Source organism: Carassius gibelio, chromosome A22 (genome assembly GCF_023724105.1).
Source record: "Carassius gibelio isolate Cgi1373 ecotype wild population from Czech Republic chromosome A22, carGib1.2-hapl.c, whole genome shotgun sequence".
NCBI lineage: Eukaryota > Metazoa > Chordata > Actinopteri > Cypriniformes > Cyprinidae > Carassius > Carassius gibelio.
The window spans coordinates 6,706,867-6,732,946 of record NC_068392.1 but is presented as its reverse complement, the minus strand read 5'-3'; positions in this window follow the sequence as shown (position 1 = coordinate 6,732,946).

The following is a 26,080-nucleotide window of genomic DNA, read 5'->3' as shown; positions in this document are numbered from 1 at the left end:
ATACAATGTCCAGTCTGCCCCAAACTTCACATGTTAGATAAGACTTCTGCCCTTAACAGATCTACATGCCCACTTTCAGTTATAGTCATAGGGCCACCTATTGGCAACAGGAAGTGACATGTTTTACGCTGCGACAAACTACTCCTATAATTTTTTTAAGATTAACATATATTTTGTGGTCAGTCTAATCTAAAGGCCTGTGCAATGTTAACTTTTGGAGATCTTGAGTTTTTGTTAAAGGGCGTTTCCATGGCGCCATGACAAAATTTGATGTCTTGCCACAGCAAGAGAAGTTGTTGTAACTCAAGCATAAAATGTTCAATCTTCCCCAAACTTCTAATGTTTGATAAGAGTCCTGGCCTGAACACATCTGTAGGCCAATATTCCATTATAATGATAGCGCCACCTGCTGGCAACGGTAAGATTGGCACATATATGGGATATACTTTGATATATTCCACTTACATTTAGGACATTAAATGCATATTTCTCAACGTTCACCTTTTTACTAGAGCAACACGATGGCGGTGAGCCCGGGTGCGAGGGCCCGTTCATCGCTGCTTGCAGCTTTAATTATTATTATTATTCTTCTTCTCCAAAATGAATCGCATTTTTGAGGGCCTAAACATGCTCGAAAAGTCATGAAACTTTGCACACACCTCAGAACTGGCGAAAATTTACGTCTGATATGGGTTTCAGAAGTGGGTGTGGCAAAATGACTCAACAGCGCCACCTATACACGTTCAACGGTGTGCGCCTCGAGCTACGTTTCATGTACATGTATGAAAATCGGTATACACGTGTAACTCTCCAATACCTACAAAAAAGTCTCTTGGAGCAAAATCCGAAACCCAACAGGAAGTCGGTTATTACTAATATTATGAGCAAATTTTGTGTCATTTTTGTCATTTCCATGCGTTGTATTTTAACGAACTCCTCCTAGAGATTCATTCAGATCAACACCAAATTTGGTATGCCTAATCTGAAGGCCTTTGCGATGTTAAATTGCGAAGCTTTTGAGTTTTCGTTAATGGGCGTGTCCGTGGCGGCCTGGCGAATTTCGATGATTCGCCATGAAACAGGAAGTTGCTATAACTTAGACATACAATGTCCAATCTGCCCCAAACTTCACATGTTTGATGAGACTCCTGACCTGAACAGATTGACATGCCCATATTCAGTTATAGTCATAGCGCCACCTACTGGCAACAGGAAGTGACATATTTTACACTGCGATGAACTACTCCTAGAAATTTTATGACATCAATGTATTTTTTGTGGTCAGTCTAATATAAAGGCCTGTGCGATGTTAAGTTGTGAAGATCTTGAGTTTTCATTAAAAGGCGTGTCCATGGCGCCGTCACAAAGTTCGATGTCTCGCCATAGGAATAAAAGATGTTATAACTCAGGCATAAAATGTCCGATCTTCCCCAAACTGCACATGTGTGATAAGAGTCCTGGCCTGAACACATCTGAAGGCCAACATTCCATCAGGTGTGGCAAAATGGCTCGATAGCGCCACCTATACACTTTCAACAGAGTGCGCCTCGAGCTATGTTTCACGTACATGTACAAAAATCGGTATACACATGTAACACACCAATACCTACAAAAAAGTCTCTTGGCACGAAATCCGAATCCCAACAGGAAGTCGGTTATTTAGAATTTTCTCTGCAAAATTGGCGTTGTTTTTGCCATTTTCAGGGTTTGTACTTTAACGAACTCCTCCTAGAGATTTATTCAGATCAACACCAAACCTGGTCAGTGTAATCTTAAGCCCTTTGTGATGTTAAATTGCGAAGATCTTTAGATTTCGTTAAAGGGCGTGTCCATAGCGGCCTGACAAATTTCGATGTTTCGCCATGAAAAAGGAAGTTGCTGTAACTCAGACATACAATGTCCAATCTGCCCCAAACTTCACATGTTAGATAAAACTTCTGCCCTTAAAAAATCTACATGCCCACATTCAGTTATAGTCATAGCGCCACCTATTGGCAACAGGAAGTGATATGTTTTACGCTGTGAAAAACTACTCCTATAATTTTTTTGAGATTAACATACATTTTGTGGTCAGTCTAATCTAAAGGCCTGTGCAATGTTAACTTTTGGAGATCTTGAGTTTTTGTTAAAGGGCGTTTCCATGGCGCCATGACAAAATTTGATGTCTTGCCACAGCAAGAGAAGTTGTTGTAACTCAAGCATAAAATGTTCAATCTTCCCCAAACTTCACATGTTTGATAAGAGTCCTGGCCTGAACACATCTGAAGGCCAATATTCCATTATAATGATAGCGCCACCTGCTGGCAACGGTAAGATTGGCACATATATGGGATATACTTTGATATATTCCACTTATATTTAGGACATTAAATGCATATTTCTCAACGTTCACCTTTTTACTAAAGCAACACGATGGCGGTGAGCCCGGGTGCGAGGGCCCGTTCATCGCTGCTTGCAGCTTTAATTAGGGCCCGAGCACCGATGGTGTGAGGACCCTATTGTATCTGCTCTGTTTATTATTATTATTCTTATTCTTCCGCTTCTCCAAAATGAATCGCATTTTTGAGGGCTTAAACATGCTCAAAAAGTCATGAAACTTTGCACACGCGTAAAACCAGGTGAAAATTTTCGTCTGATATAGGATTCAGAAGAGGGTGTGGCAAAATGACTCGACAGCGCCACCTATACCAAGAAAATCAACAGCCTTCGAGCTATGTTTCACGTACATGCACGAAAATTGGCACACATATGTAACACACCAATACCTACAAAAAAGACTCTTGGAGCAAAATTCTAAAACCAACAGTAAGTCGGTTATTTGTAATATTATGAGCAAATTTTGTGTAATTTGGGTCATTTCCATATGTTGTATTTTAACGAACTCCTCCTAGAGATTTCTTCAAATCAACACCAAATTTGGTATGCCTAATCTAAAGGCCTTTGCGATGTTAAATTGCGAAGATCTTGAGTTTTCGTTGAAGGGCGTGTCCGTGGCGGCCTGGCGAATTTCGATGATTCGCCATGAAAAATGAAGTTGCTATAACTCAGACATACAATTTCCAATCTGCCCCAAACTTCACATGTTTGATGAGACTCCGAACCTCAACAGATTGACATGCCCATATTCAGTTATAGTCATAGCGCCACCTATTGGCAACAGGAAGTGACATATTTTACGCTGCGACGAACTACTCCTAGGAATTCTATGACATCAATGTCTTTTTTGTGGTCAGTCTAATCTAAAGGCCTGTGCGATGTTCAGTTGTGAAGATCTTGAGTTTTCGTTAAAAGGCGTGTTCATGGCGCCGCGACGAAGTTCGATGTCTCGTCATGGGAATAAAAGATGTTATAACTCAGGTATAAAATGTTCGATCTTCCCCAAACTTCACATGTGTGATAAGAGTCCTGGCCTGAACAGATATGAAGGCCAATATTCCACCGGGTCTGGCAGAATGGCCCTATAGCGCCACCTATACACTTTCAACGGAGTGCGCCTCGAGCTATGTTTCACGTACATGTACAAAAACTGGTAAACACATGTAACTCACCAATATCTACAAAAAAGTCTCTTGGTACGAAATCCGGATCCCAACAGGAAGTCGGTTATTTTGAATTTTCCCTTCAAAATTCGTGTTGTTTTTGCCATTTTCAGGGGTTGTACTTTAACGAACTACTCCTAGAGATTTATTCAGATCAATACCAAACTTGGTCAGTGTAATCTAAAGCCCTTTGCAATAATAAATTGCGAAGGACTTGAGGTTTCGTTAAAGGGCGGGTCCATGGCGGCCTGACAAATTTCGATGTTTCGCCATGAAAAAGGAAGTTGCTGTAACTCAGACATACAATGTCCAATCTGCCCCAAACTTCAAATGTTGGATAAGACTCTTGACCTGAACAGATGTACATGCCAATATTCAGTTATAGTCATAGCGCCACCTATTGGCAACAGGAAGTTAAATATTTTACACTGCGACAAACTACTCCTAGAAATGTTATGACATCAATGTCTTTTTTGTGGTCAGTCTAATCTAAAGACCTGTGTGATGTTTAGTTGTGAAGATCTTGAATTTTTGTTAAAAGGCGTGTCCATGGCGCCGTGATGAAGTTCGATGTCTCGCCACGGGAATAAAAGATGTTATAACTCAGGTATAAAATGTCCGTTCTTGCCCAAACTTCACATGTGTGATAAGGGTCCTGGCCTAAACAGATCTGAAGGCCAATATTCCATAGAGTGTGGCAAAATGGCTCGATAGCGCCACCTATACACTTTCAACGGAGTGCGTATACACTTTAAACGGAGTGCGCCTCGAGCTATGTTTCACGTACATGTACAAAAATCGGTACACACATGTAACACACCAATATCTACGAAAAAGTCTCTTGGTACGAAATCCGAATCCCAACAGGAAGTCAGTTATTTAGAATTTTCTCTGCAAAATTAGTGTTGTTTTGGCCATTTTCAGGGGTTGGACTTTAACAAACTCCTCCTAGAGATTTATTCAGATCAACACCAAACTTGGTCAGTGTAATCTAAAGCCTTTTGCGATCTCAAATTGCGAAGATCTTGAGGTGTCGTTAAAGGGCATGTCCATGGCGGCCTGACAAATTTCGATGTTTCGACATGAAATAGGATGTTGTTGTAACTCAGGCATAAAATGTCCAATCCTCCCCAAACCTCACAAGTTCGATAAAAGTCCTGCCCTGAACACATCTGAAGGCCAATATTCCATTATAATGATAGCGCCACCTGCTGGCAACAGGAAGATTGGCACATATATGGAATAATCTTTGAGATATTCTACTTATATTTTTTGAGTTTAAACGCATATTTCTCACCGTTCACCTATTAACTAAAGCCACTCGCTGCCGGTGAGCCCGGGTGCGAGGGCCCGTTCATCGCTGCTTGCAGCTTTAATTAGGGCCCGAGCACCGAAGGTGTGAGGACCCTATTGTATCTGCTCTGTTTATTATTATTATTATTATTTTTCTTCTCCCCAATGAATCGCGTTTTTGAAGGCCTAAACATACTCAAAAAGTCAGGAAAATTTGCACACACCTCCGAACTGGTGAAAATTTTCGTCTGATATGGGTTTCAGAAGTGGGCGTGGCAAAATGGCTCGACAGCGCCACCTATACATGTTCAGCGGTGTGCGCCTCGAGCTACGTTTCACGCACATGTCTGAAAATCGGTAAACACATGTAAGACACCAAGACCTACAAAAAAGACTCTTGGAGCAAAATTCTAAACCCAACAGGAAGTTGGTTATTTTTAATATTATGAGCAAATTTTTTGTCATTTTTGCCATTTCCATGCATTGTATTTTAACGAACTCCTCCTAGAGATTAATTCAGATCAACACCAAATTTGGTATGCCTAATCTAAAGGCCATTGAGATGTTAAATTGCGAAGATCTTGAGTTTTCGTTGAAGGGCGTGTCCGTGGCGGCCTGGCGAATTTTGATGATTCGCCATGAAAAATGAAGTAGCTATAACTCAGACATACAATGTCCAATCAGCCCCAAACTTCACATGTTTGATGTGACTCCAAACCTGAACAGATTGACATGCCCATATTCAGTTATAGTCATAGCGCCACCTATTGGCAACAGGAAGTGACATATTTTACGCTGTGATGAACTACTCCTAGAAATTTTTTGACATCAATGTCTTTTTTGTGGTCAGTCTAATCTAAAGGCCTGTGCGATGTTCAGTTGTGAAGATCTTGAGTTTTCGTTAAAAGGCGTGTCCACGGCGCCATGGCAAAGTTCGATGTCTCGCCATGGGAATAAAAGATGTTATAACTCAGGCATAAAATGTCCGATCTTCCCCAAACTTCACATGTGTGATAAGAGTCCTGGCCTGAACACATCTGAAGGCCAATATTCCATCGGGTATGGCAAAATGGCTCTATAGCGCCACCTATACACTTTCAACGGAGTGTGCCTCGAGCTATGTTTCACGTACATGTACAAAAATCGGTACACACATGTAACACACCAATACCTACAAAAAAGTATCTTGGTACGAAATCCGAATCCCAACAGGAAGTCGGTTATTTAGAATTTTCTCTGCAAAATTGGCGTTGTTTTTACCATTTTCAGGGGTTGTACTTTAACGAACTCCTCCTAGAGATTTATTCAGATCAACACCAAACTTGGTCAGTGTAATCTAAAGGCCTTTGTGATGTTAAATTGCGAAGATCTTGAGGTTTCGTTAAAGGGCGTGTCCATGGTGGCCTGCCAAATTTCGATGTTTCGCCATGAAAAAGGAAGTTGCTGTAACTCAGACATACAATGTCCAATCTGCCCCAAACTTCACATGTTAGATAAGACTTCTGCCCTTAACAGATCTACATGCCCATTTTCAGTGATAGTCATAGCGCCACCTGCTGGCAACAGGAAGTGACATGTTTTAGGCTGCGACAAACTACTCCTAGAATTTTTTTGAGATTAAAGTATTTTTTGTATTCAGTCTAATCTAAAGGCCTGTGCAATTTTAACTTGTGGAGATCTTGAGTTTTTGTTAAAGGGCGTGTCCATGGCGCCATGACAAATTTTGATGTCTCGCCACAGCAAGAGAAGTTGTTGTAACTCAGGCATAATTTGTTCGATCTTCCCCAAACTTCACATGTTCGATGGGAGTCCTGCCCGGAACACATTTGAAGGGCCATATTCCATTATAATGATAGCACCACCTGCTGGCACCAGGAAGATTGGCACATGTGGAATAAATGTTGATATTTTCCACTTATATTTATGAGTTTGAATGCATATTTCTCACCGTTCACCAATTTACTAAGGCCACTCACTGCCGGTGAGCCCGGGTGCGAGGGCCCGTTCATCGCTGCTTGCAGCTTTAATTATTATTATTATTCTTCTTCTCCAAAATGAATCGCATTTTTGAGGGCCTAAACATGCTCGAAAAGTCATGAAACTTTGCACACACCTCAGAACTGGCGAAAATTTACGTCTGATATGGGTTTCAGAAGTGGGTGTGGCAAAATGGCTCAACAGCGCCACCTATACACGTTCAACGGTGTGCGCCTCGAGCTACGTTTCATGTACATGTATGAAAATCGGTATACACATGTAACTCTCCAATACCTACAAAAAAGTCTCTTGGAGCAAAATCTGAAACCCAACAGGAAGTCGGTTATTACTAATATTATGAGCAAATTTTGTGTCATTTTTGTCATTTCCATGCGTTGTATTTTAACGAACTCCTCCTAGAGATTCATTCAGATCAACACCAAATTTGGTATGCCTAATCTGAAGGCCTTTGCGATGTTAAATTGCGAAGCTTTTGAGTTTTCATTAATGGGCGTGTCCGTGGCGGCCTGGCGAATTTCGATGATTCGCCATGAAACAGGAAGTTGCTATAACTCAGACATACAATGACCAATCTGCCCCAAACTTCACATGTTTGATGAGACTCCTGACCTGAACAGATTGACATGCCCATATTCAGTTATAGTCATAGCGCCACCTACTGGCAACAGGAAGTGACATATTTTACACTGCGATGAACTACTCCTAGAAATTTTATGACATCAATGTATTTTTTGTGGTCAGTCTAATCTAAAGGCCTGTGCGATGTTAAGTTGTGAAGATCTTGAGTTTTCGTTAAAAGGCGTGTCCATGGCGCCGTCACGAAGTTCGATGTCTCGCCATGGGAATAAAAGATGTTATAACTCAGGCATAAAATGTCCGATCTTCCCCAAACTGCACATGTGTGATAAGAGTCCTGGCCTGAACACATCTGAAGGCCAAAATTCCATCAGGTGTGGCAAAATGGCTCGATAGCGCTTTCAACAGAGTGCGCCTCAAGCTATGTTTCACGTACATGTACAGAAATTGGTATACACATGTAACACACCAATACCTACAAAAAAGTCTCTTGATACGAAATCCGATTCCCAACAGGAAGTCGTTTATTTAGAATTTTCTCTGCAAAATTGGCGTTGTTTTTGCCATTTTCAGGGGTTGTACTTTAACGAACTCCTCCTAGAGATTTATTCAGATCAACACCAAACCTGGTCAGTGTAATCTTAAGCCCTTTGTGATGTTAAATTGCGAAGATCTTTAGATTTCGTTAAAGGGCGTGTCCATGGTGGCCTGACAAATTTCGATGTTTCGCCATGAAAAAGGAAGTTGCTGTAACTCAGACATACAATGTCCAATCTGCCCCAAACTTCACATGTTAGATAAAACTTCTGCCCTTAACAGATCTACATGCCCACATTCAGCTATAGTCATAGCGCCACCTATTGGCAACAGGAAGTGACATGTTTTACGCTGCAACAAACTACTCCTATAATTATTTTGAGATTAACATATATTTTGTGGTCAGTCTAATCTAAAGGCCTGTGCAATGTTAACTTTTGGAGATCTTGAGTTTTTGTTAAAGGGCGTTTCCATGGCGCCATGACAAAATTTGATGTCTTGCCACAGCAAGAGAAGTTGTTGTAACTCAAGCATAAAATGTTCAATCTTCCCCAAACTTCACATGTTTGATAAGAGTCCTGGCCTGAACACCTCTGAAGGCCAATATTCCATTATAATGATAGCGCCACCTGCTGGCAACGGTAAGATTGGCACATATATGGGATATACTTTGATATATTCCACTTATATTTAGGACATTAAATGAATATTTCTCAACGTTCACCTTTTTACTAAAGCCACACGATGGCGGTGAGCCCGGGTGCGAGGGCCCGTTCATCGCTGCTTGCAGCTTTAATTAGGGCCCGAGCACCGAGGTGCGAGGACCCTCTTGTATCTGCTTTGTTTTTAGGGCCCGAGCACCGATGGTGTGAGGACCCTCTTGGAATTGCTCCGTTTATTATTATTATTATTATTATTATTATTATTAGGGCTCAAGCCCGAAGGGGCGAAGAGCCCTATTGTTCTTCTAAGGATTATTCTTCTTCTTATTATTATTTTTTTTATTTTTTATTAAACCTTCCGGGGGTTTTTGGAGGCCTTAACATGCTCAAAAACTCTTGAAAATTGGCACACACATTGGAATATGCGGCCATCAGGACGCCACAGAGACTGGGACCCGGGCGTGGCACAGGGGCTCTACAGCGCCCCCTGGAACACAGTCAGAAATCTTGAACCATAGCTCACACACACTTTCATGTATTTATATGAAACTCAGTACACTTATAGATCTCATTGAGCCGAACAACTTTCGCACTCTATGTCATAGGCTCCACCCAACAGGAAGTCAGCTATTCAGGGCTGTTTATAAAAAGCATGCTCTGGAATTTGATATACTTGTCATAGGTTTTTTACTTGATTGCCACCAAACTCGGTCAACATGATCTCAAGACATTGGGGATGGAAAATTGCGAGGGGATTTTTGATATCTCGAACGGTTTGCCCGTGGCGAGGCGTTGAAATTATGGCGAGAAATGAGAAACAGGAAATGTCTAATAACATCCACATACATTTCCTGAATTTGATCAAACTTCATTGGTTTGTTCGTTGTATGATACTGATCGTATATATGTGACTATTAAGAGTCAACATTATAGCGCCACCAACTGGCAGCAGGAAGTGTGTCATTTTCCAAATGCTTTGAATTCAGCATCTTATTTTTACTCTATTTACTTAAAACTTCATCAGAATAAGGACAAAACACGGCCGATGTAAATCTGTTGTGGGGATATTGATATCTGATATAGTGTTGCCATGGCAACGTGTCAAACTTGAATGTTCTGTTATGGTGAGTTTGAGGCAGACAACAAGCTCAGATTTACATGAAACTCAAAACACATATCAGTATTAGTGATAGCTAGACAATGGCAAAAGCTTTTAAAAGGGCGTGAAGGAGGCACTCTATAGCGCCACCTTTTGTCAAAAGTGGGGGGGTTAGTTTTAGCTACAGACACCAAACTTGGTACATAAATTGTTCTTTTCAAGACGGACAACTTTCTAATTCACAGTCATCAGCTACGACCAACAGGAAGTCGGCTATTTTGATTTGAATATTTAAATTGAGCTCTGATTTAATGAATACTCCTCACAGGAAATGCTCACTATACTCACCAAACTTTGTCTACATGTTGATAAAACATTGAGGAACTTAAATTGCGAACGGATTTTGGTTAGCTTGAACGGTTTTGTCGTGGTGATTTTTTGAAATGGCAGTAAAAAGGGAATCATTAATTGTCTTGTATTTTTAAATTGCAGCTTCCAAACACTTAAAAAAAAATTCTTACAGAGATCAAATCATTCTGAGGACATATGCATAGTTTCATGACTTTACAACACTGTATGATTAAAAGAAAATTAAAAAACTGTCAGACATCTCAACTCACTCTGTCCCTCTGTTTGAGGAATGTATGTGTGCTGACTGAGTGTGTGTGTGTGTGTCTGTGAGTGGGGGATGGGCATGAGCTGAGTGGCAGACACAATGAGAGAGAGAAAGAGAGAGAGAGAGAAAGAGAGAGAGAGAGAGAGAGAGAGACTTAATCATCTCTTTAATCACCAGAAAAAAAATGTATTTTAAATTGTTTTTTGTTGCTTTTGCTAACATTGCTGTTTTCATTACAGCTTAAGAAATCTCTTAGGCCTTATCCTTTTCTGACAGTTTCAGGAATTAAAAACAAAATTCTAAAAATACTTATTTGTGCTGCAAATAATAATTTCAATCTCATTTGATACTGACCTATTCCATCCTGTGACATGACATTTATCTTAATTTACATAATCTCATGGATGTAACAGTAAAACTGTTCAGCTCACAGATGAAGACTAAGCTGTAATGAAAGCAGAACTTTCACAAATGCTTATAAGTCATTAAAGGATTTTATAACACTGTAAAATAATGTCTAATTTGTTAACATTAGTAAATGCATTGGTAACACTTTATAATAACTGCACTCATTAGTAAATAGTCAGTTCATGCTTTATAAAGTCTTGTCCCAACTTAAATAGTCATTAATAAGCAGCTTATAAATACAGCTATAAATAGCTTGATCTTGGTTTATAAGCACATTTATTAAAAAGGAGAGTAAAGGGTCAGTTATCTTCCTATGAAAAATAAAAAAATGAAAATAAACAAACAACAACACAGATTGATACAGAACTCAGAAATGTTATTGTGGATTTATGATCAAATCAGCCTGTAAATGAATCATACTCCTCCAAGAAGACACAAGTAGTTCACACCAAACTTTTTCAACATGATGCCAATATACTGAAGATGTTAAATTGCGAATGGGTTTAGGATACCTTAAATGGTGTGGCCATACCGATTTATTAAAGTAACATAAAAAAATACAATAGTTATTTTACTATATCTTTAACATTCTTCATTCCAACTCTTCATATTTTTTTATATACGTAGAAGTCATCATTTGAAAGAAGCACAGTAAGTTTCATAGCTTTATCATTTTCAAGAGCCAGCTTAAAATTAAAACTATCATAACTTATAAATCAAGCTTGCAATTCTTAGTACCAATAATGGCCACCAGATGGCGCTATATGATTACTTTTAAATAATTATTGTAGAAACAAGTATGATTTAAATCATTTATAGAAATCTTTCAAAGAAAAATAATATGTATTTTACTGATAAAATGACCCTCACTTAACTAGAATAATATGCTGAAGTATTGTGAAATACTGTGTATTAAGAATAATTCTTTATAGGCTTTATGGACAGATAAGTTTGGAGTGACTCTTGAAGGATCAGCACCACATCCTCTTTTACCACTGTTTAAAGAATTTATCTTACAGAACAGGTGCGAATTAGTTTTGGATAGCTTGAATGGTTTGGTCATGGTGATTTTTTGAAATAACAGTAAAAAAGGAACCAGTAAATGTCTTTTATTTTTTTAAGTGCAGCTTCTAAACACTTCAACAAAATGTACACATAGAAGACAAGTCATGCTGAGGAAATATGCATAGTTTCATGACTATACAACACTATATGGATGATAGAAAATTAAAAAACTACCATACATCTGATGTCACTCTGTCCCTCTGGGTAATGTGTGTGTGTGTGTGTGTGTGTGTGTTTGTGTGTTAAGTGTGTGTGTGTTAAGTGTGTGTGCTGAGTTTGTGTGAATGTGTGGGAGAGGGGATGGGCTTGGTGTCAGAGAGAGAGAGAGAGGGAGGGAGACTTAATCATCTCTTTAATCACCAGCAGAAAAAAAAGCAATTTTGTGTTGTTGTTGTTTTTTCATCATTACAGCTTAAGAAATATCTTAGGCCTCAACATCAACTGTTGCTAGCCTACTCCCAAAATTAATAGTCATTAGTAAGCATTTTATAAATACAGCTATAATTAAATTGTTCATGGTTTATATGCACATTTATTTTGAGGAGATTAAAGGCTGTAATCTTCCTAAAAAAATAATAATAATAATAATAAAACAAATAAACAAACACAGAACTCAGAAACATTTATTTCAACATGCAATAAAAGAAAACTGTACACTATATATATATATATATATATATATATATATATATATATATATATATATATATATATATATATATATATATATATATATACACAATTGCATAAGTTTATATTTAATTTTTTTTTTATCAAGTGTACAGCTAATAATAATAATAATACAAATAAAAATAATAATAATGCATTTTATTTAAGGCGCCTTTCAAACCACTCAAGGTAACCGTACAACAAGTAACAACAGTAACAATATTAAAACAAAAAATAACAGCAAATAACAATGTCAGTAAAAAACCACAATAATATTAGAATAGCACAACATATTGTGGAATACTATATTAAGACTTTATATATAGGCTTTATGAACAGATAGGTTTTGAGAGTTTCTTGAAGTACTAGCATCACCTCCTCTTGTACGACGGTTTGAGGAATATATTTTCCAGATAGTACCGCCGCTCCCTATATGCAGAATACGCAGTCTTCGTAGGGCACCAACTCCCAGAGGGGGCACCATCCCAGTAGCTCAAAAAAAATAAAACATGCGCCATTCTCCCATCCACGCTCGCGACCGCTCGGACATTTGCGGATGAATGTTCGTAATTGATGGATGGACATCTATGCCCGGGTAAAAGACATCAGCAATCCGGCACAGAGAAAAGAAAAATAAAGTAAAAAACAAAACAAAAACAGGCATAAAGTTGGCTTGACATTGGACATTCGAGAGTCTCAAATTTAGGGACCGTCTCTAAAGTTACATGTAATATTGTTATACACCTTTCTAACGTCAGTAGCATTTGAAGAGAATGACTTACAGTCATAAAAACAACTGTAATTGTTCATCTAGGTGATAGCTATAATGCACCATTAAATTGAATGTTTGATATTTATTAAAACAAACTGTAAGTCATATGTAAATTATGCTACTTTTTCACATGGGCTCAAAAGCAAATTTGAAGCTCAATAGCATTTGAGGAGAAAGACTTGCAGTCATAAACCAATTGTAATGTGTTCATTTAGGTGTCAGCTACGATGCACAACTTATACATTTTTTATATATATTAAAATAAAGTGTTACTAAAGTTATATATATTGTTCTGTGTATGTGATTTCAAAGTCTAGACGGGTCGGATTAACCCTTTAACTGCCATATCCCTTAAAAATTGATTGCCAGAGGGTTACTGTAAATGCTTATGCCCGCTGGGCACAGTTTTCCCGATGCCACCGGGGTGGTGTTGCACTGACGGCTTGAGCCCGCCATCGCTGCTTGCAGCTATATTTAGGGCTCAAGCCCGAAGGGGCGAAGAGCCCTATTGTTCTTCTAAGGATTATTCTTGTTATTATTAGGGCTCAAGCCCAAAGGGCGAGAGGCCTATTGTTTTCCTTAGGATTATTTTTTATTATTATTATTATTATTATTATTATTTTTTTTTTCCAACGTCTCGGGGGCTTTTGGGGCCCTTAACGTGCTTAAAAAGTCTTGAAAATTGGCACACAGATTGGAACCTGCGGCCATTAGGGCCGGGCAGAGACTGATACACAGGCGTGGCACAGGGGCTCTACAGCGCCCCCTGGAATATGGAGGGCCATATATCATACATTCTTGCTCGTAGACGTATGAAACTCGGTACACATATAAATCTCATCAATCCAAACAACTTTCGTACTGCATATCATAGGCTCCGCCCAACAGGAAGTTGGCTATTTAGGGTTTAATATTCAAATTTTTCGTCAAAGTTGTGGGGGCTTTTGGGGTCCTTAACATACTCAAAAACTCTTGAAAATTTGCGCACACTTTGGAATCTGTGGCCTTTAGGAGCCTGCAGAGGCTGGGACCCGGGCGTGGCACAGGGGCTCTACGGCGCCCCCTGGAACACAGTCAGAAATGTTGATGTATAGCTCACACATACTTGCACATATTCATATGAAACTCAGTACACATATAGATCTCATCGTGCCGAACAACTTTCGTATTGCATGTCATAGGCTCCACCCAACAGGAAGTCAGCTATTTAGAGTTATGTAAAAAGCGCATGCTCTGGAATTTGAAATACTTGTCATAGGTTTTTTTCTCGATTGCCGCCAAACTCGGTCAACATGATCTCAAGACACTGGGGATGAAAAATTGCCAGGGGATTTTTGATATCTCGAACGGTTTGCTCGTGGCGAGGCGTTGAAATTATGGCGAGAAATGAGAAACAGGAAGTGTCTAATACCGTCCACATACATTTCCTGATTTTAATCAAACTTCATCAGATTATTCGTTGTATGATGTCGATCGCATATATGTGACTATTAGGAGTCAAAGTTATAGCGCCACCAACTGGCAGAAGGAAGTGTGTCATTTTCAAAATGATTTGAATTCAGCATCTTATTATTACTCGATTTGCTTCAAACTTCATCAGAATAATGTTAAAACACAGCCGATATAAATCTGCAAGGGGGATATTGATATCTAAAAAATTGTTGGCGTGGCAACATGTCAAACTGGAATACTTCTCAGGTGATTTTGAGGCAAATAACATACTTAGAATTTCACAAAACTCTGAACACACATCAGTATTTCTGATAGGAACTTAAATTGTGAATGGATTTTGGATAGCTTGAATGGTTTTGCCGTGGTGATTTTTTTAAATGACCTTACAAAGGGAATCATTATTGTATTTTTAAATTGCAGCTTCCAAACACGTCAAAGAATTTTTTCATACAGATGAAAAAGTCATTCTGAGGAAATATGCATAGTTTCACGACTTTACAACACTGTATGGATAACAGAAAACTAAAAAACTGTCAGACATCTCATCTCACTCTGTCCCTCTGTTTGAGTATATGTGCTTCAGACTTCCATTGTCTGAGAGAAATTGCGCCCCTACAGGTTCAATTACCGGACTTTTACTTTCACTTTTAAATCGGTTAAAAATACAAATAAATACTTAGATTTAATTCACACTGACAAGCTAAACCAACATATCTGATTATTACCGGTTCAGGGCTCATGGATAAATTATTTCTGGCCAGAGATATGTGAGAAATAGGAGAGATGAATCACCGCTGTGATCACAAGCGTCTGGAGTAAAGAGCTCAGAAAAAACGAATTTATTCCTGTTTTAAAGCTTTTAAAAATAAATTATTACAGCGATATCACACAATAAACCAATTAGAACACACCAAGAGCTAAATTAAGATGTTTTTGAACTGTTTGTGTGAAAATGAAATATTTGTGGCTGCCTATCTGAAATCACCGCCTCCGATCAGCGCGTACAGTGTCGAGCTCAAAACAAACGAATTTATTCTTGTTTAAGAGCTTTTTTAAATAAAATATTACCACAAATGCACACAATAAACCCATTGTAACACTACAAGAGGTAAATGCAGGTGTTTGTGACCTGTTTAAGTGTGCAAGACTATTTGAAAGCGCGACTGGCAGAATAACATATATCTCTCGAGCTGCAGGATTCTGCCTTTCGTCGTATGAACGAACACATCACGGACAAGATTATTTCAAAATACATAATAGCTTGGCGAATATAAACGAAAACAGCCACGTGAACATAAACTGTTGAGAAATAAATCTGAAGTGGATCTACTGGATTTGAATATTAAAGTGACAACATTTACCACTTGCTTCTGTCTTCAATTGTAATCTATATAAAAAAGGAAACTCATTCTTGGCTGCTTTTTTAATGTGTGCGTATTTATTTATTTACCTTTTTATACATTTTGTATAATTTCATAGTTTGTGTATTACAATAAAAACAAAATCTCATGGATGTAACAGTACATCTGCTCACAGATCAATACTAAGCTGTAATGCAAGCAGAACTTTCACAAATGCTTATGAGTCATTTAAGGATTTGATAACACTGTAAAATAATGTCTAATTTGTTAACATTAGCAAATTCATTGATAACACTTTATAATAACTGCACTCATTAGTAAATAGTCAGTTCATGCTTTATAAAGCCTTGTCCCAATATTAATAGTCAGTAGTAAGCAGTTTATAAATACAGCTATAAATAGCTTGTCCTTGGTTTATAAGCACATTTATTAAAAAGGAGAGTAAGTTATCTTCCTATGAAAAATAAAAGATAAAAATAAACAAACAACAACACAGATTGATACAGAACTCAGAAATTTTATTGTGGATTTATGATAAAGCCTGCAAATGAATTCATACTCCTACTCATACTACTCCATACTCCTTTTTCAACATGATGCCAATATACTGAGATGTTAAATTGTGAATGGGTTTAGGATAGCTTAAATGGTGTTGCCATAGAGATTTATTAAAGTAACATAAAAAAATACAATAGTTATTTTACTATATCTTTACAATTTTTCATTCTAAATCTTCATAATTTTTTATATAAGTAGAAGTCCTCATTTGAAGGAAGCACAGTAAGTTTCATAGCTTTATCACTTTCAAGAGCCAGCATAAAATTTAAACTATCATAACTTATAAATCAAGCTTGCAATTCTTAGTACCTATAATGGCCACCAGAGGGAGCTATAGGATTACTTTTAAATAATTATTGTAGAAACGAGTATGATTTAAATCATTTATAGAAATCTTTCAAAAAAAAATGAATTGTATATATTTTACTGATAAAATGACCCTCACTTAATTAGAATAACAAGCTGAAGTATTTTGAACTGTATATTAAGAATAATTCTTTATAGGCTTTATGGACAGATAACGTTTTGAGTGACTCTTGAAGGTTCAGCACCACATCTTCTTTTACCACTGTTTAAAGAATTTATCTTACAGAATAGGTGTGAATGAATTTTGGATAGCTTGAATGGTTTTGCCGTGATGATTTTTTGAAATAATAGTAAAAAAGGAACCAGTAAATGTCTTTTTATTTTTTTTAAAGTGCAGCTTCTAAACACTTAAAAAAAAAAAAATGTACACATAGAAGACCAGTCATTCTGAGGCATATTTCCTCAGAATGACTGGTCTCATGACCATAGTTTCATGACTATACAACACTATATGGATGATAGAAAATTAAAAAAAACTATCATACATCTGATGTCACTCAGTCCCACTGTCACTGTGGGTAATGTGTGTGTGTGTGTTAAGTAAATTAGGTGTGAAACTATCAGGGTGCATTTAGTCTCCAGCGCCAACATTTTACAGAACTGCCACTTTCCTGGAGTCTCCAGAATTACTCGGTGTCAGGCTCTGAGAGACTTAAGATTCCAAAAAATGATTTAATTAGAATACCATGAAGTATTGTGAAATACTATATATTAAGTCTTTATATATAGGCTTTATGCACAGATTAGAGTGACTCGTGAAGGGCCAGCACCACCTCCTTTTGTTCGATGGTTTGAGGAATATATCTTCCAGAATCCAGGATTAAGATTTAGGAGCTCATTTTTATTCCACCTCCTTTCCTGAAAAGTCTGTCTTGCAGAATTGACTAAAAATTAATCTTCACATTAATTACTAATTATTTTGCAATTCTTTTTGTCAGTTCTTCTTGACCTGTTTTTTTTTTCTTCTTCTTTTCTGACCTCATGACCCAGTCAGTATTTTTTGTACAATGGTCAAGTCTTAACTTATCCATTTCTGTATTGCATTTGTGTTTGATATTTCTCATGGGTATTTCATAATTTTCGACCTTACAGTTTGAGTTAAAAGTCTATTTTAGCGCATTTCATCTGTAAAAGAAAACATGCCTAATAATTCTGCACACATGAATATAAGGAGTTTTTCTCTTCCAGCTTTCGTGGACTATTGTATAGCACTCATAAATGATTAAATAAAAAATAATGGTAGTTATTAAGATTTATATGGTTTGGAATTGGTAAAATGTACTTGGAAAAAAATCACAATAAAACAATGTTTTCATGTTTAAGTTTGGAATATTAACTGACATGAAAGAATGCTATATAAATATTGTTCATGTTAACATAATGTTTATAAATGAAATCTTATTGTACAGTGTTACTAATATATATATTGTTCTGTGAATGTGATTTTAAAGTCTAGATGATTCGGATTAACCCTTTAACTGCCGTATCCTTTAAAACCTCACTGCCAGAGGGATATTGTGAATGCATGTGCCCGCTGGGCACAGTTTACCTGATGCCACCGGGGTGGCGATGGCATTGGTGGCTTGAGCCCGCCATCGCTGCTTGCAGCTATATTTATTATTATTCTTCTTCTCCAAAATGAATCGCATTTTTGAGGGCCTAAACATGCTCGAAAAGTCATGAAACTTTGCACACACCTCAGAACTGGCGAAAATTTACGTCTGATATGGGCTTCAGAAGTGGGTGTGGCAAAATGGCTCAACAGCGCCACCTATACACGTTCAACGGTGTGCGCCTCGAGCTACGTTTCATGTACATGTATGAAAATTGGTATACACATGTAACTCTCCAATACCTACAAAAAAGTCTCTTGGAGCAAAATCCGAAACCCAAAAGAAAGTCGATTATTACTAATATTATGAGCAAATTTTGTGTCATTTTTGTCATTTCCATGCGTTGTATTTTAACGAACTCCTCCTAGAGATTCATTCAGATCAACACCAAATTTGGTATGCCTAATCTGAAGGCCTTTGCGATGTTAAATTGCGAAGCTTTTGAGTTTTCATTAATGGGCGTGTCCGTGGTGGCCTGGCCAATTTCGATGATTCGCCATGAAACAGGAAGTTGCTATAACTCAGACATACAATGACCAATCTGCCCCAAACTTCACATGTTTGATGAGACTCCTGACCTGAACAGATTGACATGCCCATATTCAGTTATAGTCATAGCGCCACCTATTGGCAACAGGAAGTGACATATTTTACACTGCGATGAACTACTCCTAGATATTTTATGAAATCAATGTATTTTTTGTGGTCAGTCTAATCTAAAGGCCTGTGCGATGTTAAGTTGTGAAGATCTTGAGTTTTCGTTAAAAGGCGTGTCCATGGCACCGTCACGAAGTTCGATGTCTCGCCATGGGAATAAAATATGTTATAACTCAGGCATAAAATGTCCGATCTTCCCCAAACTGCACATGTGTGATAAGAGTCCTGGCCTGAACACATCTGAAGGCCAAAATTCCAACAGGTGTGGCAAAATGGCTCGATAGCGCCACCTATACACTTTCAACAGAGTGCGCCTCGAGCTATGTTTCACGTACATGTACAAAAATCGGTATACACATGTAACACACCAATACCTACAAAAAAGTCTCTTGGTACGAAATCCGAATCCCAACAGGAAGTTGGTTATTTAGAATTTTCTCTGCAAAATTGGCGTTGTTTTTGCCATTTTCAGGGGTTGTACTTTAACGAACTCCTCCTAGAGATTTATTCAGATCAACACCAAACCTGGTCAGTGTAATCTTAAGCCATTTGCGATGTTAAATTGCGAAGATCTTTAGATTTCGTTAAAGGGCGTGTCCATGGCGGCCTGACAAATTTCGATGTTTCGCCATGAAAAAGGAAGTTGCTGTAACTCAGACATACAATGTCCAATCTGCCCCAAACTTCACATGTTAGATAAAACTTCTGCCCTTAACAGATCTCCATGCCCACATTCAGTTATAGTCATAGCGCCACCTATTGGCAACAGGAAGTGACATGTTTTACGCTGCGACAAACTACTCCTATAATTTTTTTGAGATTAACATATATTTTGTGGTCAGTGTAATCTAAAGGCCTGTGCAATGTTAACTTTTGGAGATCTTGAGTTTTTGTTAAAGGGCGTTTCCATGGCGCCATGACAAAATTTGATGTCTTGCCACAGCAAGAGAAGTTGTTGTAACTCAAGCATAAAATGTTCAATCTTCCCCAAACTCCACATGTTTGATAAGAGTCCTGGCCTGAACACATCTGAAGGCCAATATTCCATTATAATGATAGCGCCACCTGCTGGCAACGGTAAGATTGGCACATATATGGGATATACTTTGATATATTCCACTTATATTTAGGACATTAAATGCATATTTCTCAACGTTCGCCTTTTTACTAAAGCCACACGATGGCGGTGAGCCCGGGTGCGAGGGCCCGTTCATCGCTGCTTGCAGCTTTAATTAGGGCCCGAGCACCGAAGGTGTGAGGACCCTATTGTATCTGCTCTGTTTATTATTATTATTATTATTTTTCTTCTCCCCAATGAATCGCGTTTTTGAAGGCCTAAACATACTCAAAAAGTCAGGAAAATTTGCACACACCTCCGAACTGGTGAAAATTTACGTCTGATATGGGTTTCAGAAGTGGGCGTGGCAAAATGGCTCGACAGCGCCACCTATACATGTTCAGCGGTGTGCGCCTCGAGCTACGTTTCACGCACATGTCTGAAAATCGGTAAACACATGTAAGACACCAAGACCTACAAAAAAGACTCTTGGAGCAAAATTCTAAACCCAACAGGAAGTTGGTTATTTTTAATATTATGAGCAAATTTTTTGTCATTTTTGCCATTTCCATGCATTGTATTTTAACGAACTCCTCCTAGAGATTAATTCAGATCAACACCAAATTTGGTATGCCTAATCTAAAGGCCATTGAGATGTTAAATTGCGAAGATCTTGAGTTTTCGTTGAAGGGCGTGTCCGTGGCGGCCTGGCGAATTTTGATGATTCGCCATGAAAAATGAAGTAGCTATAACTCAGACATACAATGTCCAATCAGCCCCAAACTTCACATGTTTGATGTGACTCCAAACCTGAACAGATTGACATGCCCATATTCAGTTATAGTCATAGCGCCACCTATTGGCAACAGGAAGTGACATATTTTACGCTGTGATGAACTACTCCTAGAAATTTTTTGACATCAATGTCTTTTTTGTGGTCAGTCTAATCTAAAGGCCTGTGCGATGTTCAGTTGTGAAGATCTTGAGTTTTCGTTAAAAGGCGTGTCCACGGCGCCATGGCAAAGTTCGATGTCTCGCCATGGGAATAAAAGATGTTATAACTCAGGCATAAAATGTCCGATCTTCCCCAAACTTCACATGTGTGATAAGAGTCCTGGCCTGAACACATCTGAAGGCCAATATTCCATCGGGTATGGCAAAATGGCTCTATAGCGCCACCTATACACTTTCAACGGAGTGTGCCTCGAGCTATGTTTCACGTACATGTACAAAAATCGGTACACACATGTAACACACCAATACCTACAAAAAAGTATCTTGGTACGAAATCCGAATCCCAACAGGAAGTCGGTTATTTAGAATTTTCTCTGCAAAATTGGCGTTGTTTTTGCCATTTTCAGGGGTTGTACTTTAACGAACTCCTCCTAGAGATTTATTCAGATCAACACCAAACTTGGTCAGTGTAATCTAAAGGCCTTTGTGATGTTAAATTGCGAAGATCTTGAGGTTTCGTTAAAGGGCGTGTCCATGGTGGCCTGCCAAATTTCGATGTTTCGCCATGAAAAAGGAAGTTGCTGTAACTCAGACATACAATGTCCAATCTGCCCCAAACTTCACATGTTAGATAAGACTTCTGCCCTTAACAGATCTACATGCCCATTTTCAGTGATAGTCATAGCGCCACCTGCTGGCAACAGGAAGTGACATGTTTTAGGCTGCGACAAACTACTCCTAGAATTTTTTTGAGATTAAAGTATTTTTTGTATTCAGTCTAATCTAAAGGCCTGTGCAATTTTAACTTGTGGAGATCTTGAGTTTTTGTTAAAGGGCGTGTCCATGGCGCCATGACAAATTTTGATGTCTCGCCACAGCAAGAGAAGTTGTTGTAACTCAGGCATAATTTGTTCGATCTTCCCCAAACTTCACATGTTCGATGGGAGTCCTGCCCGGAACACATTTGAAGGGCCATATTCCATTATAATGATAGCACCACCTGCTGGCACCAGGAAGATTGGCACATGTGGAATAAATGTTGATATTTTCCACTTATATTTATGAGTTTGAATGCATATTTCTCACCGTTCACCAATTTACTAAGGCCACTCACTGCCGGTGAGCCCGGGTGCGAGGGCCCGTTCATCGCTGCTTGCAGCTTTAATTAGGGCCCGAGCACCGAGGTGCGAGGACCCTCTTGTATCTGCTTTGTTTTTTATTATTATTATTCTTCTTCTTCTTCTTCTTCTCCCGAATGAATCGCATTTTTGAGGGCTTTAACATGCTCAAAAAGTCATGAAACTTTGCACACTCGTCAAACCTGGTGAAAATTTTCGTCTGATATAGGATTCAGAAGAGGGTGTGGCAAAATGGCTCGACAGCGCCACCTATACCAAGAAAATCAACAGCCTTCCAGCTATGTTTCACGTACATGCACGAAAATTGGCACACATATGTAACACACCAATACCTACAAAAAAGACTCTTGGAGCGAAATTCTAAACCCAACAGGAAGTCGGTTATTTTTAATATTATGAGCATATTTTGTGTAATTTTGGTCATTTCCATGTGTTGTATTTTAACGAACTCCTCCTAGAGAGTTCTTCAAATCAACACCAAATTTGGTATGCCTAATCTAAAGGCCTTTGCGATGTTAAATTGCGAAGATCCTGACTTTTCGTTGAAGGGCGTGTCTGTGGCGGCCTGGCGAATTTCGATAATTCGCCATGAAAAATGAAGTTGCTATAACTCACACATACAATGACCAATCTGCCCCTAACTTCACATGTTTGATGAGACTCCGAACCTGAACAGATTGACATGCCCATATTCAGTTATAGTCATAGCGCCACCTATTGGCAACAGGAAGTGACATATTTTACGCTGCGACGAACTACTCCTAGAAATTTTATGACATCAATGTCTTTTTTGTGGTCAGTCTAATCTAAAGGCCTGTGCGATGTTCAGTTGTGAAGATCTTGAGTTTTCGTTAAAAGGCTTGTTCATGGCGCCGCGACGAAGTTCGATGTCTCGCCATGCGAATAAAAGATGTTATAACTCAGGCATAAGATGTCCGATCTTCCCCAAACTTCACATGTGTGATAAGAGTCCTGGCCTGAACACATCTGAAGGCCAATATTCCACCGGGTGTGGCAAAATGGCTCGATAGCGCCACCTATACACTTTCAACAGAGTGCGCCTCGAGCTATGTTTCACGTACATGTAAAAAAATCGGTATACACATGTAACACAGCAATACCTACAAAAAAGTCTCTTGGCACGAAATCCGAATCCCAACAGGAAGTCGGTTATTTAGAATTTTCTCTGCAAAATTGGCGTTGTTTTTGCCATTTTCAAGGGTTGTACTTTAACGAACTCCTCCTAGAGATTTATTCAGATCAACAACAAACTTGGTCAGTGTAATCTTAAGCACTTTGCGATGTTAAATTGCGAAGATCTTGAGGTTTCGTTAAAGGGCGGGTCCATGGCGGCCTGACAAATTTCGATGTTTCGCCATGAAAAAGGAAGTTGCTGTAACTCAGACATACAATGTCCAATCTGCCCCAAACTTCACATGTTGGATAAGACTCTTGACCTGAACAGGTCTACATGCCCACATTCAGTTATAGTCATAGCGCCACCTGTTGGCAACAGGAAGTGACATATTTTACACTGTGACAGACTATTTCTAGAAATTTTATGACATCAATGTCTTTTTTGTGATCAGTCTAATCTAAAGACCTGTGTGATGTTTAGTTGTGAAGATCTTGAGTTTTTGTTAAAAGGCGTGTCCATGGCGCCGTGACGAAGTTCGATGTCTCGCCATGGGAATAAAAGATGTTATAACTCAGGCATAAAATGTCCGATCTTCCCCAAACTTCACGTGTGTGATAAGGGTCCTGGCCTGAACATATATGAAGGCAAATATTCCATTGGGTGTGGCAAAATGGCTCGATAGCGCCACCTATACACTTTCAACGGAGTGCATATGCACTTTCAACGGAGTGTGCATCGAGCTATGTTTCACGTACATGTACAAAAATCAGTACACACATGTAACACACCAATACCTACAAAAAAGTCTCTTGGTACGAAATCCGAATCCCAACAGGAAGTCAGTTATTTAGAATTTTCTCTGCAAAATTGGTGTTGTTTTTGCCATTTTCAGGGGTTGTACTTTAACTAACTCCTCCTAGAGATTTATTCAGATCTTCACCAAACTTGGTCAGTGTAATCTAAAGGCCTTTGCATTGTTAAATTGCGAAGATCTTGAGGTTTCGTTAAAGGACGTGTCCATGGCGGCCTGACAAATTTTGATATATTGCGATGAAAAGGAAGTTGCTGTAACTCAGACATACAATGTCCAATCTGCGCCAAACTTCACATGTTAGTTAAGACTTCTGCCCTTAACAGATCAACATGCCCATATTCAGTTATAGTAATAGCGCCACCTGCTGGCAACAGGAAGTGACATGATTTAGGCTGCGACAAACTACTCCTATAATTTTTTTGAGATTAACATATATTTTGTGGTCAGTCTAATCTAAAGGCCTGTGCAATGTTAACTTTTGGAGATCTTGAGTTTTTGTTAAAGGGTGTTTCCATGGCGCCATGACAAAATTTGATGTCTTGCCACAGCAAGAGAAGTTGTTGTAACTCAAGCATAAAATGTTCAATCTTCCCCAAACTTCACATGTTTGATAAAAGTCCTGGCCTGAACACATCTGAAGGCCAATATTCCATTATAATGATAGCGCCACCTGCTGGCAACAGGAAGATTGGCACATATATGGGATATACTTTGATATATTCAACTTATATTTAGGACATTAAATGCATATTTCTCAACGTTCACCTTTTTACTAAAGCCACACGATTGCTGTGAGCCCGGGTGCGAGGGCCCGTTCATCGCTGCTTGCAGCTTTAATTTATTATTATTATTCTTCTTCTTCTTCTTCTTCTCCCGAATGAATCGCATTTTTGAGGGCTTTAACATGCTCAAAAAGTCATGAAACTTTGCACACTCGTCAAACCTGGTGAAAATTTTCGTCTGATATAGGATTCAGAAGAGGGTGTGGCAAAATGGCTCGACAGCGCCACCTATACCAAGAAAATCAACAGCCTTCCAGCTATGTTTCACGTACATGCACGAAAATTGGCACACATATGTAACACACCAATACCTACAAAAAAGACTCTTGGAGCGAAATTCTAAACCCAACAGGAAGTCGGTTATTTTTAATATTATGAGCATATTTTGTGTAATTTTTGTCATTTCCATGTGTTGTATTTTAACGAACTCCTCCTAGAGAGTTCTTCAAATCAACACCAAATTTGGTATGCCTAATCTAAAGGCCTTTGCGATGTTAAATTGCGAAGATCCTGACTTTTCGTTGAAGGGCGTGTCCGTGGCGGCCTGGCGAATTTCGATGATTCGCCATGAAAAATGAAGTTCCTATAACTCACACATACAATGACCAATCTGCCCCAAACTTCACATGTTTGATGAGACTCCGAACCTGAACAGATTGACATGCCCATATTCAGTTATAGTCATAGCGCCACCTATTGGCAACAGGAAGTGACATATTTTACGCTGCGACGAACTACTCCTAGAAATTTTATGACATCAATGTCTTTTTTGTGGTCAGTCTAATCTAAAGGCCTGTACGATGTTCAGTTGTGAAGATCTTGAGTTTTCGTTAAAAGGCTTGTTCATGGCGCCGCGACGAAGTTCGATGTCTCGCCATGGGAATAAAAGATGTTATAACTCAGATATAAAATGTCCGATCTTCCCCAAACTTCACATGTGTGATAAGAGTCCTGG